At 42.9% G+C, this 15,652-nt stretch overlaps 1 protein-coding gene and 1 non-coding gene across 2 annotated transcripts in view; one reads left to right on the forward strand and one right to left on the reverse strand.

Moving 5' to 3' along the window:
- The window catches only part of FOXP2 (forkhead box P2), a 605,003-nt gene that overhangs the window by 97,422 nt on the left and 491,929 nt on the right, over nucleotides 1-15,652 (forward strand). The window lies entirely within an intron of this gene.
- LOC119933779 lies at nucleotides 11,232-11,369 on the reverse strand. The gene has a single exon (XR_005452652.1). It is a non-coding gene; the product is annotated as a small nucleolar RNA SNORA7 (small nucleolar RNA).

Below are 15,652 nucleotides of genomic sequence, written 5' to 3' on the forward strand. Positions count from 1 at the left end.
ATAGTCTAGTAGGGGGAGACAGACAACAAAACAAAACATGTGCACAGGTGTCAAGTTGTCAGAACAAATAGAATTAAAGCTAAATGCACATCATTAACAAAATAAATAGAATAGTAAATATGTACAAGTAAAATAAATAGAGTAGTAAATATGTACAAACGTATATACAGGTGTTGTAGGGAGGGGAAGGAGGCAGGGCGGGGGAGATGGGGAGGAGGAGAGGAAAAGGGGGGCTCAGTCTGGGAAGGCCTCCTGGAGGAGGTGAGCTCTCAGTAGGGCTTTGAAGGGAGGAAGAGAGCTAGATTGGCGGATGTGCGGAGGGAGGGCATTCCAGGCCAGGGGAAGGACATGGGCCGGTGGTCGACAGCGGGACAGGCGAGAACGAGGTACAGTGAGGAGGTTAGCGGCAGAGGAGTGGAGGGTTCGGGCTGGACTGTAGAAGGAGAGAAAGTCCTTATTACTCCCAGGCCTGTACTCTGTCCCCTAGTATTTCCAGAAACTGTCCCTTCCTCATCGTTCACATAGCCAGTGTACTGCTCTAGGCACTTATCACTTCCCAGCTTGACTACTCCATCAGCCTCATCACTGATCTCCTTGTCTCAACTTGCTCCTTTCTCCCGCCCACCTATTAATCTGCTGTCTAGATCATTTTTTCTAAAATGTCCTTCTGCCCATTCCCCCACAACCTCCAGTGTTTTCCCATTCATCTGTGCAACAGAGAGAAATTCCTGATCATTGGCTTTAAGACTTTCTTCCTCCTACCTCTCCATCCTTTCTCCCACTACACCCCAGTCAGCATTTTTTGTTCCTTATAAGATAAACGTACTCACTGTGTCTCATTCTTGTCTTTTCCACAGTCGACATCTTGCGTAAGCCTCTCTGTGCCTCAGCTACCTCATCTGTGAAATGGGGATTGAGACTGTGAGCCCCATGTGGGACAGGGATTGTGTCCAACCCAATTTGCTTGTAACCACCCCAGCACTTAGTACAGTGCCTGGCACATAGTAAGTGCTTCACAAATATCATAGTTATTATTATTATTGTTATTATTATTATTATTATTATTATTATTAATGAGCCTGACCCTGCCAGCTGGCTGGAACATCTTCCCGCTTCCCCTCCAGATGGTAAACTCATTGTGGGCAGGGAATGTATCTGTTTATTGTTTTCCCAAGCGCTTAGTACACTGCTCCGCACACAGTATGCGCTCAGTAAATACGACTGACTTACTGACTGACAGTAAACTCCTTGTGGGCAGGGATTGTGCCACAGCCTCCTACTGACTTTTTATTTTTGTCTTGTGGATTTGTCCTTGTCTTTTTTGCTGTTTTCATGTTTTATTATTTCTTTGCTCCTGAAATGTTTGTCTCAATGTCTCCATGTGTTGCCAACTTGTACTTCCCAAGCGCTTACTACAGTGCTCTGCACACAGTAAGTGCTCAATAAATACGATTGAATAAATGAATTAATGAAAGTCCCCTCCCCCACCTTTATTTATAGATTGTGAGCTCCTCAAGGGGCAGAGTCTGTGTTTAATTCCCACCTGTATTTTCTTTCCCAGCGCTTAGTGCATTGCTCTAAACAGAATAGACACTCAATATTCATTCATTCATTTATTCCATCATATTTATTGAGCGCTTACTGTGTGCAGAGCACTGTACTAAGCACTTGGGAAGTACAAGTTGGCAACATATAGAGACAGTCCATACCCAACAGTCTATGAGGGCGAGTCAGACAACAAAACAAAACAAAACATGTAGACAAGTGTCAAAACCGTTAGAATAAACCAATAAATGCTATTGATTGGTTTGATGGATAGGGGTGGGGTCCATCTTCAGAGTCTCCTAAGAACTGAATCTAGAAAGAGAAACCTTTTTTCTAATAAAATTTACAAGCTTTGCCTTTGCTCTCAGAAGTGAAATCTTCCCAGCCTCTTCCCAGCTCCTCCTTTTCTGCACTGCCTCCATCCCCACTGCCACTGTGATTATTGTCATTATTACGGAGTTTGTTAAACATTTACTCTGTGCACATCAGACACTGTTTTAATCACTGGGTTAGGTACAATTTAATCAGTTTGGAAACAGTCCCTGTCCCATATGGGACCCACATTCGAAGTAGGAGGGAGAAGAGGTATTGAAACCTCAAATTACAGATGAGGAAACTGAGGCACAGAGAAGTTGTTAGTTCCAAGGTCACACAGCTGGCACGGGGCAGAGCTGGGATTAGAACCCAGGTTCTCTGACTATCTACTAGGTCAGGTTGCTCTTCATGTTGGGGCTGTTTGAGCCTGCCTGCTCTGCTGTTGGTGGCAAGATTCTGCGGTCCATGGCTGTTTCACGTTGAGACTGAGGGAAGATTCTGACAAAGGTCAGATGCATTTGGTATTGCTTCATTGTATGGAATTTTGAGGTAAAAGCCTATGCTGAAGGCAGTTTGATGGCTAAATGCTGGCTTGGAATTCACATCCTGCAAGGCAGGCACCCCAAGGCAGGAATCTTAGCTAATTAAGCCAGGACTTGACCCCCAGAAATGTTATGACCAATGAGTTATTATCCATATATTTTACCCTTAACTCCTTCAAAAAGTCTCATAGCTTCTCTCTTGAAAGGACTTCATCTCAAAGGGCTAATAGAAACGGGCCCTTAGAGAAACCTAAGGATAAATTGATTGATTGATTAATTCATTGAATCGTATTTATTGGGCACTTACTGTGTGCAGAGCACTGTACGAAGCGCTTGGAAAGTTCAAATCGGCAACATATAGAGACGGTCCCTGCCCAATAGCAGGCTCACAGTCTAGACAGACAACAAAACGAATCAAGTAGACAGGTGTCAATACTATCAGAATAAATAGAATTATCATCATCATCATCAATCGTATTTATTGAGCGCTTACTGTGTGCAGAGCACTGTACTAAGCGCTTGGGAAGTACAAGTTGGCAGCATATAGAGACAGTCCCTACCCAACAGTGGGCTCACAGTCTAGACAGACAACAAGACGAAACAAGTAGACAGGTGTCAATACTATCAGAATAAATAGAATTATAGCTATATACACATCATTAAGAAAATAAATATAGTAAATATTATAAATAAAATAGAGTAATAAATATGTAGAAATATATACAAGTGCTGTGGGGAGGGAGGGGGTGATGGGGAGGGGAGAAGGAGGAGGGGAGAAAAAGTCCGGGTGGGGTGGGGTGGAGGAGGGCTCAGTCTGGGTGACAGACAATCGGGAAGCCCTCACTGATTTTGTACTAGGAGAGGGTCCCATTAGCCAGGAGATTTATGTCTCATCACCTGCTTCTGGGGGTAGTTGAGTGCTCTGTCTGTATTTCCAGAGTCCTACCTTGGAGACGTCCTCCAGTGCACTTGAAACTTTGTTGCTTGGAGGGGGAGAAAAGAAAGGACGGAAAGGTATGAGTGAGAACCCTTATCCAAACCCAGTCTCCATACTCCACTGTATTGGATTTTTCATCTTTCTTCCAACCTTTATATATAAGATACATATATTATTATAAATATTATGTATTTAGAAGCCTACATAGTGCCTATTATTATTATTATTATTCAATCATTCTGACACATCTCCACTAAGGTGTTCCCAACACCAGGGTAGCCAGCTTAGTTCCTCAATATATATATATATATAAAGAGAGAGAGAGAGAAGTACATAGACTCTCATTCTTTCTCTCTCTCTCTCTCTATATATATATATTTGAAAAATGAATGAGAATGCACGAACATTTTATGTATTAGGGTAAAGCTTTAAGTTGTTCATGCATTCCCATTCATTGCATTTTATGCAATGATTAATGAGATAGTCTTAATTCACATTCCCATGTCAAAAAACATAGAGTTTTGCCACTTTAGATGCTGTTTTGGAAGTGTAATCATTTTCTTTGGATATGCTTGCCTGAGTCTGTTCCTTTTCTCAATTCTTAAGCTGTGATCTTTGTCTTCCATCGAAGGTAACTGCTGTTTGTCAACTAGTCCTAGGAAAATGGCCTAATGTTAATGGAGTTAAGAAGTAGAGTGAATATTGAAGAGAGAAAAGTTGTTGAGGGGGGTTTCATATCTCCCTATGCATGAAATTAAGTGCTCAGAAGGGCAGTTAGCACATGGTTCTTCAAAATGTTTTATTGTCATTGGCAAATGCTAAGACTAGGGATGGATGGGACATGAGACTGATCCAGTAATGGCCAGGTTTATAATCTGATAGTTCTCTGACCCTAATGCTAATACTAACCATAATTAAAGGGTAAAATTTTTTAGGGATTTGTTTTCTTTCCCGTCCTGTTACCTCACTCAAGTCATTATTTTCTGAGCAACAGGGCATAGTGGATAGAGCTCAGGCTTGGGTGTCAGAAGGACCTGGGTTCTAATGCTGGCTCTGCCACTTTTCTGCTGTGTGTCTTTGGGCAAGTGACTTTGCTTCTCTGTGCCTCAGTTACCACATCTGTAAAATGGGTATTAAGACTATGAGCCCCACGAGGGACAGGGACTGTGTGCAACCCAATTTGTTTGTATCCACTCCAGCGGTTAGTATAGTGCCTGGCAAATAGTAAGCACTTAACAAATACCACAATTATTATTATTACTATTATTATTGTTATTATTTTTATTATTCAACCATTCTCACACATCTCCACTAAGGTGTTCCCAGTACTAGGGTAGCCTGCTTGATATTTCACTTCCCCTCAGCCCCTTCTTACACCCAGCAGGTAGCTAGAGTTGGGATCTTTAGAAATGTTGGCTTTAGGAGTGTGGTCAAGGCAGGATAGTTCAGGTCGAACCCAGCTGGAGGGTTGGACAGATAGCTACACAATTCCAGAAAAGTGTTCCTGATAAGACAGGCAAAAACCAAGATTTTTTTTTTATTGTTGTTGTTAGATGTGTTTTTGTGTCTCTGTACGGTGGGTTTTATATTCTTTTCCCTTTAATATGACCCACTGAGGTTTATGGTAAACGGAAGTTGAATTCAGTTCTTTTCTTCTAAAACAAAATGACAAATAGCTGGTCTGACTCCACTCTTTTGCCTTCTCTTTAGATCCTATGGTTTTCTGTCTTTACAATTAGTTTGAAACTCCCTGCTACATATCTTATGGAGATGCAGTGGGCGTCAGTCCCGTCATTTGGTCAAAAGCGTGCTCGGTGAAAGTTAGGAACTTTCTGAGACACTTTGATTGGTCGAAGCCAACAGACTTCCATGGAGAGAATTGCTCTTTCTAGGGTCTCGCAGGCGATCGAGGGGGCTTAAACACCCATATATGTCAGTATCTCTCCTGTTTAGAGTTCAGGCTAGAGTGGGGCTTCACTGCAGCAGAGTTAGAATCACCTCCCTGCACTGGCATTCTTGGCTAGATGCTCTCACTACCAAGTTTCTGCAGTCTGTTTTTTCCCCCAGCTTAACTCCGTCCCCATTCCCTCACTCCCCACAGAAACAAAAACAAAAGCCACGCAGTGAAGCTCCTGGCTCTGAAGCATCGATTTATAGATCACGTTTCATGAATTTGCATTCTGAATTCAGAACTTAAGTAGGCTTAATTAGTGCACCTTGAAGTCAGTGCTGTTGAGTTCAGATTACCCAGCAAGCGACTTCACTCACTAAGAAAATGAACTCCAGTAGGTACCCCCCTACCACTCTCACTCTCTCTCTCTCTCTCTCTCTCTCTCTCTCTCACACACACACACACACACACACACACACACACACACACACACACACACATGCACACACCCAAACACAGTGAGACAGTGGGGGTCTGGTCTTCCTCTGCTGGATGAGATACTGTCTGACCATGCTGGCCCTCCACATTAGTCCAGTATTTGTAATGAAAGCAGTATCAGGCATCAAGCAATTGTGCCGTTTTGTACTCTGAATTCTTAATGAAATTTTACTGCATGGCAATTTCATCAAGATTGTTACTGGTGACATTAATACACTCCCATGGATGCAGCCACACTGCCCAGCCTTGTCATTCATTCATTTATTCAATCATATTGAGTGCTTACTTTGTGCAGAGCACTGTACTAAGAGCTTGGGAAAGTGAAATACAACAATAAAGAGTGACAATCCCTGCCCACAGTGAGCTCACAGTCTATGGACTGAAAGTTCTATTAATGGAACTAGGAACTGCCATGCCTGCTTGTGTTATTAATAAGAATCATGATATTTGTTAAGCATTTACTGTGTGTCAAGCACTGCGGTAGATACGTTATAATCAGGTCAGACACAGTTCCTGTCTTTTCCAGGGCTCATAGTCTAGTAGGGAGTCTAGTATTGAATAGTATTGAATCCCTATTTTACAGATGAGAAAACTGAGGCCCAGAGAATGTAGGTTTCTTGCACAAGGTCACACAGAGGCAAGTGACAGAGTGGGGATTAGGACCCAGATCTTTCAACTCCCAGGCCTGTGCTCTTTCCACTAGGCAACACTGCTTCCTGATGGTGGGCTAGGAACTGACTATTCCAGTAGGGTTGAACTGTGGCAAATCTTGGGAGACACCAAAGTATTGATCTTCAGGGCTTTGTGTCAGTGGGACAGGTTAAGAACCTGTCATGTTTTACGATACACTTTGCTGACCCTCTGTGAAGACACAGGGAGGGGAGGGGGAGAATGGAGCCAGGATGGAGGAGAGGAACTCCTGAGAGGAGGAGTTTTGAAAGACCCCAGCAGAACAAGAATCAAGGACAGAGAGTTTGGGTAAATAAGTTTCAGTAAAATGGAGGGTTAATAATAATGGCATTTAATAAGTGCTTACTATGTGCAAAGCACTGTTATAAAAGCTGGGGAGGTTTACAAGGTGATCAGGTTGTCCCACGGGGGACTCACAGTCTTAATCCCCATTTTACACATGAGGTAACTGAGGCACAGAGAAGTGAAGTGACTTGCCCAAAGTCACACAGCTGACAATTGGCAGAGCTGGGATTTGAACCCATGACCTCTGACTCCAAAGCCTGTGCTCTTTCCACTGAGCCATGCTGCTTCTCTATAATAAAAGCCTAAAGAAAAACCTCCTTGCACATATGGGCACAAACACACTCCACCAGGTGAAAAACCAGTCATGTACTTACACAGATTCCTCCCACACAACCCTTTGATTCCAGCCTCAGAAATAGAGCTATTAAAAGCATGTGAGCGCGCGCATGCACACACACACACACACACACACACACACACACACACACACACATGGGGGGGTGGGGGGGCGGAGAAGAGAGAGACAGAGGGAGAGAGAGAAATCCAAACTCCAGAAAGGAAACTTGGTGTTTCTTGAATTTTTGTTGTGTTCAGTTGGGCTTCTGCATTACCAAACCACGGTGCATTTTGATTTGGAAAGGGAGAGGAAAGACATGGCTATTTTTCAATCTGGGTAAATTTAGTCTTTTTACACAATCATTTGAACTGTGAAGGGAGTTGAAAAAAAGATGCAACACTTTCCAAATGTTAAATTGTAGAAATAATTACACTTGGCAGTTTTTGTTTGGAGAATGCAGGAAAGGCTGAAGGCTTTTGTACAGTTCAAAGAGCACATTCCACAGATCTAGCAGTTGTGGGTTGCCTGCAGGGATCATTTCAATTCTGGAAAAAGAAAAAAAAAGTAACAGAAAGTCCAGGACATTTGACTGTACTTTCTCTACCTCCCCTTTCTTTATTTACTTTTAAATATAACTCACCTTTATAGAAGTTATTTAGGAGAAATGGCCAGTTGAAAGATCTCCGCCTTTTGCCCTAGATGTACACATTTGTTTCTTTAGGAATCTCCCATTTCGATTCATTATAGTCATTGCTTCTAATCTGTCTTTAGGTTTCAGCTGGGAGGATTTTTTTTTTCTCCTCTACCCTAATCCCCCCACCATTGTTAATTTGATAAATTGTGTTCAGGGTCAAGTTAGAACATTAGATCGTGAAAACTTAGGCTGGTGCTGGTCAGGCTTTTAGGGAGAATCAGTGGCTGAGGAAACAATGCGCTTACAATTTTCCACCCTTAGTATCTCTTTTTCTGAGGATTATTCATCCAATCCAAGTGGCAGCCAAGGAGGACAAGTTAACAATTTTGTATTTGTTAAGCACTTACCATGTGCCAAGCAATAAAAAACAATCAGGTGAGACACAGTCCTTGTCCCAGGTGGGGCTCACAGGCTAGGAGAAAGGACGAACAGGTATTTAATCCCCATTCTATAAATGAGGAAACAGAGGCGTGGAGGAGTTGAGTGACTTGCTTAGGGTCACCCAGCAAGCAAGTGGAAAAGTGGAATTAGAACCCAGGTCCTCTGACACCTAGGCCTGTGCTCTTTCCACTAGGCCCCACTGCTTCTCTGCCAAGTTAACTCAAGACTTTTCCTCATGAGCCTCCTTTCATGGGGAATTGGTTTAAGGGCCGCTGACATGCCGTGACTGGTGTAGGATTCACGAGGGAACGATTTCCATCCTTAACGTATGAGTTACAACATCTAATGCTGGTTAAATACCTCTTCTCATCCTGTAGGACTTTTGTGCATATTTTTATACTGCCTCTTTTTTGTTATGAAGTCTGAACTATATTGGTATTTCTTTGCTGGGTTTTTTCCCCCTTCTCTTTAATAGTCAGTAATCTTTGCTATTACATGGGTGGAATAGGGAAGGGGCAGAGTCCATAATCTGGAGAATTTTCTTGGTCAGTTATACTAAACCAGAGGGATTCGGGATAGAAGCGTTTAGGTGCAGATGGATTTCATTTCCAACCTGTCAGCTGGCTAGTGGAAAGTATGCATACATGCATTCAATCGTATTTATTGAGCGCTCACTGTGCAGAGCACTGTACTAAGTGCCTGGGAATTACAAGTTGACAGCATATAAAGACGGTCCCTGCCCAACAACGGGCTCACAGTCTAGAAGGGGGAGAAGTATAGCATGAAACAAGAAATATGAAGAAGAGAAGTAACTTTCCTCCAAATATCTACCATATCCAGAATCTCTTCATCAAGGAAGAATGATCTGAGCACCTCCCTGCTGATCGTGAGGTTGGATACAATGAAGACATTGGGCGTCAGGACTGCAGGCTAAAATTCTCCTGAGGTTGGAACCCAGCTTCCTGAGAATATACATGAACCAGGCTGTGGGTAATTTGACTCTGGCATTTCAGGAAACTTCAGAGGTGATCGTTTTAGGAAATTTCTCCTCTCTATCAGAGATAACAGTTTGGTTAGCATGCTAAACCCAAGTAGTGCCAAGGGCGAGACCAGGGCTGTAGCAAGTGTAGCCTGACTTTCCCTTCAGAGGCTGATGTCAGGGGTGTGATGGAAGAGGGACCATTCGTTACCTTTGACTCATGAGCTGTCATCACCTCCTAAACGAAAGGTATTTCATTGATCTCCTGCCGGATAAATTTTTTCCTGCACGGAAGACACCCTGGAGCATTGAAGAATGCCACAGCGCACAGGGGAAGCCCTCAGTTGATGGGGTGAGGTGACCTTAGCTTAGAAGGAAGATTCTATCCATTGGAAAACCCATGGTGGGATTCAGCATTGCTGTGCATCATGTTCATTGGGCTTGAAAATAAGCTGTGTCCTATCTTTGTTCACATTTGACCTGGAAAATGCCATGTCCCATCTTTATCCTGTAGTTGGTAGCCAGAAATCAATTAGATGGGATGTTCCTCAAAGAATGATGGCATTTGGTAAGCGCTTACTATGTGCAAAGCACTTGTTCTAAGCACTGGGGGTGATACAAGGTGATCAGGTTGTCCCATGTGGGATTCACAGTCTTAATCCCCATTTTACAGATGAGGTAACTGAGGCTCAGAGAAGTTAAGTGACTTCCCCAAGGTCACACAGCAGACATGGTGGAGCTGGGATTAGAACCCATAACCTCTTACTCCCAAGCCCGTGCTCTTTCCACTGAACCATGTTGCCTTCTCAAAGACAAGGACTGTATTGTCCACATTCATTTTTTTTTTTCCCAAGCGTACAGTATAGTGCTCTTTTCACAGTAGGATCCAATAGACTGCTTTCTGGGCAGTAAGGAGTGTAGTAAATCAATCAATCAATTACACTTATTTCATACTTATTGTATGCAGAGTACTGTACTTGGGAAAATACAATACAACAGACTTGGTAGGCTTGTTCCGTGCCCACAGGAGCTTACAGTATAGATGGGGAGACAGACATTAATCTAGATAAATGAATAAATAAATTATGGATAGTAAAGTGTTTTGCTCACAGAAGGTACCCAATCCATGAATCATATTTATTGAGTGTTTAACTGTTCACAAAGCACTCTACTAAGCAGGAGCCCGTTGTTGAGTAGGGATTGTCTCTGTTGCCGAATTATACTTTCCAAGCGCTTAGTACAGTGCACTGCACATAGTAAGCTCTCAATAGATATGATTGAATTGAATAAATATGAGTTGGTAAGACACTGCCTCACAAAGAACTCACAATCTAGAGGGACAGTACAGTGCTCTATTCACAAAGAGCACCCAGTATAGTGCTCAGCACAAAATAAATGCTAAATTAATACTGTTGTTTGATGATGAAGGTAATGGCGAATGCTAATGAGAGAAAACATACTTGGGCTCTTCTGCAGTGGGTTTAACCACAGTGGGGAGATTCTTCTTTTGCCTTGTACATGGTATAAGACAGCCCAGCTGCCCAACGGGAGGAGGGTTATGGTGGGGCTGAGCTTATCCAGGTGTAGGGCAGGGTGAGTGGAAGCAAGACTGGCATTCCTGGAGTGGATGCTGGGGCTTCCATTATCCCAGGAGGGTGGTCTAGTGGAAAGAGCCAGACAACTTGGATTCTAATCCCAGCTCTACCACTTACCTCCTGGGTGACCTTGGGCAAGTCACTTTACTTCTCTGTGCTTCAGTTTCCCACCTGTAAAATAGGGTTGAAATAAATGCTCATTTTCCCTTCTACGTGGGCTGTGAGCCCCCTGTGGCACAGGGACTATGTCTGACCTGATTGTCTTCTTTTCACCCGAACACTTACTACAGTGCTGGCTGCACTTAATAAATCTTGTGTTGTCTTATGCCGTCGAGTCATCTCTGACCCATAGTGACACCATGGACACATCTCTCTCAGAATGCCCCACTCTCCATCTGTAATCATTCTGGCAGCATATCCGTAGAATTTTCTTGGTAAAAATATGGACATGGTTTACCATTGCCTTTTTTCCACACAGTAAACTTGAGCCTCCTCCTTCAACTCTTTCCCCTGCTGCTGCTGCCCAGCACAAGTGAGTTTTGACTTGTAGCAGACTGGCTTCCACTCGCTAGCCACTGCCCAAGCTTGGAATGGAATGGGTAGGCTTCTGCTTGACTCTCCCTCCTGTAGCTGAGACTGGTAGGGTACTGGAAACTCTCCAGGTGTGATCCTAAGAGGGTATTTAATAAATACACAATATTATTGAACATACACTGTGTCCGGGGCATTGTAATAAGCATGTGGAAGAGTGTACCAGAAGCAAAAGTTATGGTCCCTACCCTTTTCCCTTACAGTCTCATCCCTCCCCACTGCAGCCATACTTCCAAGAGGTTGTTTGCATGGTCTTTATGAGTATCCATGGACATTGCCAGGGAGTACGATGGGATTTTCCAGTTTCAGCTGAGACTGGGTGGTTGCTCGTGGCTCTGAATTCTGGGGGATGTGGTGTTCCTTCTCAGTTTACCCTTCCAATACCATCACTTTGAGAAATGATGGGAAACAATGTCATCTGAAGTAGGAAGCAAAAAGATGCTGACAGAGAAAGACCTACATTCATTATCAGGCATTCATATCATCCCAGATGGCAGCCATCTAAGACACTCAATCAGTCAACCGAATGGAATTTTGGGGGAATTGACCATTTCTTTGGCATATTCGGCAATGCTTTGGCCAATTGCTGCAAGTTGCTTACGCTTCATGGTTTACATTGGGCCATTTTCAACTGAAGGTTCTTTGATCTGTTAGATTGTAAGCTCCTTAAGGACAAAGCTTTTTTTTTTTTTACTTTGACTTTTACCGTACTTTCCAAAGTGTTCTGAACACAGTAGGTACTCAGTAAATACTATTGACTGATTGATGGCTTGTCTCCAGACAAATGAGGAATTAAATCCTATCTCTTGGGTCAAGTGTGTTTCCTTTCTGTTGGTGAAAACAAACCAGATCAAAATGGAGAGAGGTGGTTCAAATACATTGCCCTCATGAACGTTACTACAATACCATATACAATAAGAACCATGTGCAGATAGATTTCCCTGGTCCACATCTGGTCTCCTCACTGCCCTCCATAATTCATATGTCTATTTGTTTATAGCTTCAAGTCCATTGCCCCGAATGGTCTTGTCCTAGTCATGCTCTGTATGACTGGCTGCCTTTGAATTGCTGGCTGGGGAGTTGGGAGGAGGGGCGCAAGAGGAATAGGTGATGATTTGTGGCCAAACCTTGAAGTTATATTCCTGAGACCGGAGGGTCTGGGCAGGCTTTCTTTCAGGGGTGAATTCACATTTAAACTGTCCAAGATATATGTTTTAAATTGTAAGTTAAATTTGGGAAACGGAATTCCTTTTAAGTGGAAATGGGTTGAAATTTGAGTCCATTTAAGGAAAGGAGCCTTGCAAATCGCGGATATTCAGAAGTATTCACTGACCCATTTCCTTAAGAGGGGTGAGGAGTTGTCATTGTGGTATGTTATAGCAGTGCAGCTACGGTGTTGGTTAGAGTTTCTGACCAGTCATGGCTCAGAGGAGCTCGAGGAGAGAACTGGTCTGGAGAATGTGTCTCCCAACTCTGTTGTATTGTCTTCTCCCAAACACTTAGTATAGTGCTCTGCCCATAGCAAGTGTTCAATAAATATGATTGATTGAGAAGGTTTAGGAAGGAGCAGAAAGGGTGATAAGACAGCCGTAGCAGCACGAAACCCCATCTGATCCTTAACACACTGAAGCACTGAAATCTGCTTTCTGGGAAAGGAGCTGTGCAGCCCCGACCCATCCAGGATTCCTATCAGGCCCTGCTCTTGTGTGGCAAGGTGAAAGCCGAGGTGACAGTACGAGGTCTTCCCAATTTTGGCACATAGAGAAGGCTATGGTTGTGGCTTTGGTTGTGGTGGGTGATAGACTCTGAACAGCTCCACTTAAATGGCCAGGAGCCTGAAACTCTGCCCCATTAGCCACAGTGTTTTGGTGAGCTTGTTGTGTTTATTGCAGACCATGTATTCTCTTTCGTTTTAATGTTTTTATTGTTTCATCTCTCATGATGTCTCCATTGCCGCCCCTTACACCCTTTCATTCTTAGATTATGAACGCCTTGGGGATCAGAGACCATGTCTAATTCCCATCCTGTATTCTTTCCCAGTGCTTAGTGCATTGTTTTGTACACAGTAGGTGCTAAATAAACACTTCAGGATGATTGAATAGATGAATGAAGGGGAGCTGGGGAGAGGCTGGCTGATCTGAATTATCTCACCTACCTTTTCTCTGTTTCTGAGTTCTGGATCAGCTCTCGCCAACCCTCCCCCCGCCACCTTCCCAAGAACACGGCTCCCCTCGCCACACCAACTACTTCTTCCCCCAGCATCTGACAGAGCCCTTAAACTAGTAGAGCATTAAAGAGAGTAGAGAGTAATTCTCAGGTCTGTTTGAACTAGGAGGAAGAATAAGGAGGCCCCTTCCATTCTGTGAAACTTTCCCAGGGGTTGTCATAAGATGGTGTTCTGTTTTAACATCAACTGAACTACATATGAAGGAGAAAGATTGTTCATATGACAAGAATTAGAGACAATTAAATATAGGAAGACCTCACAATCATCTTCCCTCTTCCCCCAACTCTATTACAAAATCATAGTTTCCTTTTAAGCTCCACTAAGTCTTCTTTTCCTTGGGCTGAAAGAACCCAACTTTTTTGATAGTTCCATCCAGGTCCTTTTTTTCCTAGACTTCTGGCTCTTTTTTGCTCTGATTACATGATATCTTAATCTTTGTAAGCTCTTTTAGGTCAGGGAATGCGTGTTAAGCTTCTGATTCACTCTCCGATAGGCTTAGTACCATGGTTTAAACTCTTTAGGCCTCAATAAATTGTCATCGAGTGATTGATGGATTGATTGATCTTTTTTGAAGGTAGTCTTTGAGTGGGGTGGGTCTTTCTAGTGATAGATGCAGCAGACCTGGGCTTTGGGAAAGCTTGGTCAGCCACTACTAAATCCCTTATGGTAATTCTAGTACTTGTTAAACACTGACTTTGTGCTTAGCACTATATTAAGCACCGGGGTAGATACAAGATAATCAGATTGGATACAGTCTGAATAATCAGATTGGACACCTTAGACTGTAAGCCGCACCGTGTAAAGTAGGAGAGAGTAGGATTTAATGACAATTTTCCAGATGAGGCAATTGAGGCAAAAATAAATTATGTGACTTGCCCAAAGTCACACAGCAGACAACTGGTGAAGTCAGGATTAGAACCCAGGTCCTGTGACTCCCAGGCCTGTGCTCTTTCCACTAGGCCACATTGTTTCCTAAGTTCCAAATAATTTATACAACGCTCTATGTGCAAGAATTATATTAAGCACAGGGCCAGATTTGCAGAAAGAATGGATACAGTATCTGTCCCACATTGGGCTCACAGTCTAAGAGGGAGAGAGAACAGATATTTAATCCCCATTTTCCAGATGAGGAAACTGAGGCCCAGAGAAATAAAGTGATTTGCACAAGGTCATTCAGCAGGCAAGTGGTGGAGCCAGGACTAGAACCCAGGTTTCCTAATTTCCAGACCCATGTTCTTCAGAAAGTTTACCTTAATTAGCTAACATCTGGGAAATGATTACAGTTCTTGCAGATAGATTTCCCTGATCCACAAATGGCCTCTCCACCTCCCTGCAAAATTCACAACTATTTGTTTATAGCTTCGAGCCCACTGCCCTGAACTGTCTTGTTCTAATGGTGGTTTGCATGATTGACTGCCTTCAAATTGCTGGCTGGGGAGGTAAATTTATTGAGTGCATTCTGTGTGCAGTTCACCGTCTAGGGACGTAGGTGAGTGGAGTATAAATTAGAGTTAATGTTTCTAATGAGGAGCTTATCCATCAATCATTGATATTTATTGAGCCCTTACTGTGTGCAGAGCACTAGACTCAGTGCATAGGAAACTGCAGTACAACAGAATTGCTAGACATATTTCTGCCCCACAAGGAGTTTACAGTCGAGACTTGTTCTGCCTCTCTTAGCTTCCTGTTTAATTCACAGGACCCTGAAGTGGAGGAGCTGTGGTGACTTACCTGAAGAGAATTGCCTTCCAATTTTTGCTGGGAAATTGTTCTGCTCTCTTCTTTATTTTGCCAGTTAGAAACAAGTGAAGATATTGTACATAAATGTCAATACACCTTTCTTCTTTCATGCTAATTCAGGTCATACTTTATGAGTTCGTGGCAAGAGAGCATTGATAAAGCACTGGATATACTAACGGCACATATGCTGTTATTTTAAACATCTCTTCCTGTAGGAAAATCCTTTTTTTTTTGTTACTAAGCTCATGTGGTCATTGTAATTCTTCCTTTTAATTCACTTTTCCTTTATAATCAAAATCTAAGATCAGCTTGAAGTGAGGATGTGAACTGAATTTTTTTTGAAGCGCATATAACCCTTTTTTTTTAACCTGCCACCTAATAAAGAAATATATTGAACAGAATTTG

Source organism: Tachyglossus aculeatus, chromosome 10 (assembly GCF_015852505.1).
Source record: "Tachyglossus aculeatus isolate mTacAcu1 chromosome 10, mTacAcu1.pri, whole genome shotgun sequence".
NCBI lineage: Eukaryota > Metazoa > Chordata > Mammalia > Monotremata > Tachyglossidae > Tachyglossus > Tachyglossus aculeatus.